Raw genomic sequence first — 6,168 nt, forward strand, 5'->3', positions numbered from 1 at the left:
CCTAGCAAATCCCTGAATGTTTTTCCAGTCTTGAAAAAGATAGTCGTGTTAACTTTCCCTTGAAGTGCATGGAGTCCAGAAACTTTCATACCAGCATTTTTTTATTTATTATTATTTTATATTTTTAAAGTTGACAATATTGTCAACATTTGGAAAAATATCACTATATATGCCTACAGGCTGACTTTACGTATATTAAATTGGAGTATTTCTTAGGTTAAAGTCCCACAATAGAATCCAAAATGAAAATTAATAAGAACATTCAAATTCAAGGAGGAAAAGTACCCACTGACATTTTTTTCCTCCTTGAATTTGAATATTCATATTAATTTCTATTTTGGATCTATTGTTGTGGGACTTACAAATATTAAATTGCAACATTTGGGAAACCCAGAATTGCGTTTCCACCCAATGCTTTATCTCTTAGCATCCAAATCCATGCAGTTCAGGTGACCTGTCTATGTTTGTATGTGGCTCACACCTTTCTACAGTAGTTAAAGGTGAGTTACATTCAGGTAAAGAGGTATTTAAGGGGCCCTTTTACTAAGCTGCGATTTAGGGTTAACACATGCCTACTAACACAGCTAAAAATAGAGTACCACGGGATGCACACAGATGTTTGCATGCTCTAACTCAATTTTTTTTTGGGGGGGGGCAGAGAATGGGCATTCCAGAACTAACCAGTTAACGCATCTACTTTACCATGCACTTACTGGTTATAGAAATACTGTGTCAGCACTGACCACCTACAAAATGGGTGGTGGTAAGTGCTCACACAGTAATTTAAAAAAATGGCCTCACACTAACATTAGCACATGGTTGCTTTTCTATCTTTTGTATTAATGGCTATTTTAGTAACAGAATGCATGCATGAGTGCATTAAGGCCATTTTTTGCCACAGCTTACTAAAAGGACTCCTAAGTTAGTACCTGAGGTAAAGGAGGGGGGGGGGAAGTGTCTTATGCAAGGAGTCAGTGGGATTTGAAATCTTGTCATCCAAAAGGCCTCTGGTCTGCCTCTACTCTGTTTTGCTGTGGTTGCCAGACATAGATGATTGTCATCTTCTTTACTTCCTAAAAGGAAATGCAAGAAAGTGCAGAAGGGATTGCACAAAGGTTAGCTCAACTGTAATGCACAATTTTGTGAGCACCCAATGTAAAAATGAGTTTTGCACACAAGCCAACTGTGTACAAGGCCTCGGGTAGACATTGGTGTGCAGCATCTTTAAATCCCATGGTAAGGAAGATACTCTGCTGTGTAGTTGCAGATGACCAAAAAGCACACTTGGGTTTTAATGCAAGGTCTGTATATTCTTCTGTTGTCAGCGCCAGTAAGATTAAGTCCATCTGTTTATTTTAGCTGGAAGAGAGAGATGCCAGGTTATGGGGGCCAAGGAGGGGATTCAGGGTACAAGTGAGAGAGGTGTGAGATTTAGAGGGAAACAACTGCAGATGGAGTGAAAGAGGGAACTGAGGAGGAGGTTGGAACCTGAGATAGGAAGGGAGTGATTAAGGAGGATAAAGAGGTAGCTGAGAGGTTGAACACGTTCTTCTCGTCGGTTTTCACGAGAGAAGACACATCTAATATACCGGACTCAGAGGAGCTCATGAGTGGGGAACAGGCTGAAAAATTAGAACACATAGAGGTAAGTAAGGAGGATGTCCTCAGGCAGATAGACAGGTTAAAATGCGGCAAATCGCCGGGCCCGGACGAGATCCACCCAAGGGTTCTGAAAGAACTAGGACAAGAAATAGTGGGCACAATCCAGCATGTTTGCAACCTATCCTTGAAAACTGGAGAGGTACCAGAGGACTGGAAATTGGCGAATGTCACACCTATCTTCAAGAAGGGATCGAGGGGTGACCCCGGGAACTACAGGCCGGTGAGCCTGACTTCAATTATAGGGAAGATGGTGGAAGCTATGATCAAGGACGGTATTTGCGAGCACATCGAGAGATATGGCCTACTGAGAACAAGCCAGCATGGATTCTGTAAGGGAAGGTCATGCTTAACGAACCTTCTGTACTTCTTTGAGGGAATAAGCAGTCGGGTGGACAATGGGGAACCTATAGACATCATTTACCTTGATTTTCAAAAGGCTTTCGACAAGGTGCCACATGAAAGGCTGCTTAAGAAGCTGTGGAACCACGGGGTGGGAGGGGATGTGCACAGATGGATCGAGAACTGGTTGTCGGGTAGACTGCAGAGGGTCGGAGTAAAGGGACAATACTCTGACTGGCGGGGAGTCACGAGCGGTGTGCCACAGGGATCGGTGCTGGGGCCGTTACTTTTCAACATATTTATCAATGACCTGGAAAAGGAGGCAAAGTGCGAGGTTATAAAATTTGCAGACGATACCAAACTGTGCGGCAGAGTTAGGTCCAGGGAGGAGTGTGAGGACCTGCAAAGGGACCTGGACAAGCTGGAAGACTGGGCAAACAAATGGCAAATGCGCTTTAACGTGGAAAAATGCAAGGTCATGCATATAGGGAAAAAGAACCCGTTGTTCAACTACAAATTGGGAGGGGCATTGTTGGGAGACAGCAGTCTTGAGAGAGACTTGGGTGTGCTGGTGGATGCATCACTGAAGCCATCTGCACAGTGCGCAGCAGCCTCGAAAAAAGCCAACAGGATGCTGGGCATCATAAAGAGGGGCATAACAACCAGGACGCGGGAAGTCATCATGCCATTGTATCGAGCGATGGTGCGTCCGCATCTGGAATACTGCGTTCAATATTGGTCACCGTACCTCAAGAAGGACATGGCGGTACTTGAGAGAGTCCAAAGGAGAGCAACAAAACTGGTAAGAGGGCTGGAACACTGCCCGTACGCCGAGAGGTTGGATAGGCTGGGGCTCTTCTCTCTGGAAAAAAGGAGGCTCAGGGGAGATATGATAGAGACCTTCAAGATCATGAGGGGCATAGAGAGGGTGGATAGGGACAGATTCTTCAGGCTGAAGGGGTCAACAGGCACGAGGGGGCATTCGGAAAAACTGAAGGGAGATAGGTTCAGAACAAATGCAAGGAAGTTTTTTTTCACACAAAGGGTCGTGGACACTTGGAATGCGCTACCGGAGGAAGTGATCAGGCAGAGTACAGTACAAGGATTCAAACAGGGATTGGACGGATTCCTGAGGGATAGGGGGATCGTGGGATACTGAGAGAGGTGCTGGGATGTAACACAGGTATAGAAAGCTAACTAGGTAATAAGTATAGAAATCCAACCAGGTCGTGCATGTGCAAGACCGGAGGGTTAGGACTTCGATGGGAAGATAGGACTCAATGGGAAACCAAGGTGGCAAGGGGGCCCCTTCTGGTGACTCAGACAGGCCGTGACCTGTTCGGGCCGCCGCGGGAGCGGACTGCTGGGCAGGATGGACCTATGGTCTGACCCGGCGGAGGCACTGCTTATGTTCTTATGAGAGAGGAAAGGGCAGGAAGGGATTTCAGGCCTCAGGATAGGCGAATTCTATGCAAAACACTACAAATAAACTTTGCAGAATTTTGAAATATTGTGCGCAGAATTTTCAAAATTTTTGTGCTAAATTCCACCAGGAGTAATGTCTGTACAGCACAGTTACTCAACTGTAGCAGCTGTTCTCCAAGGACAGCAGGCCAATATTCTCACACCTGGGGTGCATTGTCCACAGAGTCTGGCATAGACATGTACCAAAGTGTACCATCACTTTAAAATTTTAGCACTGTCCATACTGTACGTGTGCCTTCCCGCCAGATGTCGGCTCGCAGAACCTTCAGTTCCATCCAAAAGCCAAGAAGACAGCTAGGGGAGGTGAGCGGTTTGTGAGAATATCTGCCTGCTGTCCTTGAAGAACATCTGTTACTGGTGAGTAACTATGCTTTCTCAAAGGACAAGCAGGCAGTACTCGTATATTCTCACATATGGGACTTAAAAGCTGCCACATTCATGCCTCTAGTAAGAGGGTTAAATATAACTTTCATGAGGCTGGTGAAATCCTTAAGGAAAGAGAAGGTGGCTTTTAAAGTAAATAACATTTTGAGAAATTCCTGACAAAACTTAATGCCTTATCTAGAATGTTGATCTAAGTAGTAATGAGAAGTAAATGTGTGGCCAAGGACCAAGTGGTCACTTTGCAGTCCTGAAAGGGAGTGAAGCGTAAATGGGCAATACACATTGCCATAGCTCATACGCTATGAGCAGTGACATGGCCATCTAGCATCAGCCCAACCTGAGAATATGCAAAGGATATGCAGTCTGCCAGCCAGCATGAAATAGTCCTCTTGGTAACTGGAACTCCCAGGCTGTTAGTGTCAAAGGAGATAAACAGTTGAGTTGTAGTCCTATGTGATTTGGTTCAATCCAAGTAGTAGGCAAGAGCTCTTTTACAGTCCAGGATATGGAGAGTTGACTCTCCAAGAGGTGCATGTGGTTTTAGAAAGAAAACAGGTAAAGCAATGGACTAGTTGAGATGAAATTCAGAAACCACCTTTGGTAAGAACTTCCGATGAGTATGAAGGACAACCTTGTGATAAAATCTGGTAGAGGTTAGATTGCATACAAGTGTTTGTAATTTGCTGACTCAACTAGCAGAAGTAAGCACAATCAGAAAAGACACTTTCCAGGTAAGGTGATTCAGTGAGGCCAACAAGAGTGGTTCAAATGTATTGCTAAGTATAGAAAGAAACACATTGAAATCCCATATTATAAGCAGTGGTCTGAGTGGAGGTCTGGTGTGGTAAAGGCCTTTCTTGAATCTGAAGACTAATGGATGCATCAAGATGGTTTTATTATCTAAATGAGCATGAAAAGCACCAATTGCACCGGGATGGACATGTATGGAACAGGTTTAAAGTCCAGAATTGGAAAGATGAAGAGGGAAGTCCAGCAGCGATGGTAGAGGACATGTGACTGGATCCAAGAAGTGGAAATCACACCGAGTGAATCGTGTCCATATAAATTGGTAACATCATCTAGTGAATGGTTTTCTGGATGCTTCAACAAAATATTAATAAATTATACAAGAGAAACTATATCTTTTAGGCCAAAGCTTTACCTTTTATGATTGATTATTTGAAAAGGAAAAATCATTAGTAAATTTCTGAAATATGTCTTCAATGCTTTACGAAAAGTGGGTAGATAAGCGAGAACTCTAATTATAAAAGGAAGGCCATTCCAAACTTTTATGAATAAAAAAGAAAATGATCTCCAAAAATTGGCCATAGTTTTAATTCTTTTAACAGTGGGAAAGCCAAGTTTATATTTCTGAGAGCGCCTAGAATTAGAGATTTCTTGTGAATTAAATGAAACAGAGACCAAAGGAGAAAAAATACCATATAGGATTTTAAAAATTACAGTTGCACACTTAAATTGGAGCCTCCGGTAGACAAGAAGCCAGTGAAGGGATTTCAGCAAAGGTGTGACATGGTCATATTTATGTTTACCATATATTACATTACATTACATTATTGATTTCTGTTTATTTTAGCTGGAAGAGAGAGATGACAGATTATGGGGGCCAAGGAGGGGATTCAGGGTACAAGTGAGAGAGGTGTGAGATTTAGAGGGAAACAACTGCAGATGGAGTGAAAGAGGGAACTGAGGAGGAGGTTGGAACCTGAGAGAGGAAAGGGCAGGAAGGGATTTCAGGCCTCAGGATAGGCGAATTCTATGCAAAACACTACAAATAAACTTTGCAGAATTTTGAAATATTGTGCGCAGAATTTTCAAAATTTTTGTGCTAAATTCCACCAGGAGTAATGTCTGTACAGCACAGTTACTCAACTGTAGCAGCTGTTCTCCAAGGACAGCAGGCCAATATTCTCACACCTGGGGTGCATTGTCCACAGAGTCTGGCATAGACATGTACCAAAGTGCCTTATTCTGGATAAATTGTAGCCTCTTCCATGCTACATTTACTTAAAACTAGCATAAAGCGAGTTGCCATAATCCAACTGAGATAAAATAATGGCCTGAACCAAAATGTTGCTGAAAAAAAAAAAAAAAAAAAAAGATGATATACTCTTCTACGCATCTTTAAATTGAAAAAACTTTTTTTGTAATATGATTAATTTGATTAGATAATGAAATTGAAGAATCCAGAATAAAACCTAGAATTCTAGATGGAAAATAAATTTTCAGTGAGTCACCAGAGGCTAGCAAAATTGAGCTGGGCAACTGTTCAATTTTTGT

This window comes from Geotrypetes seraphini, chromosome 8, assembly GCF_902459505.1.
Source record: "Geotrypetes seraphini chromosome 8, aGeoSer1.1, whole genome shotgun sequence".
Lineage (NCBI taxonomy): Eukaryota > Metazoa > Chordata > Amphibia > Gymnophiona > Dermophiidae > Geotrypetes > Geotrypetes seraphini.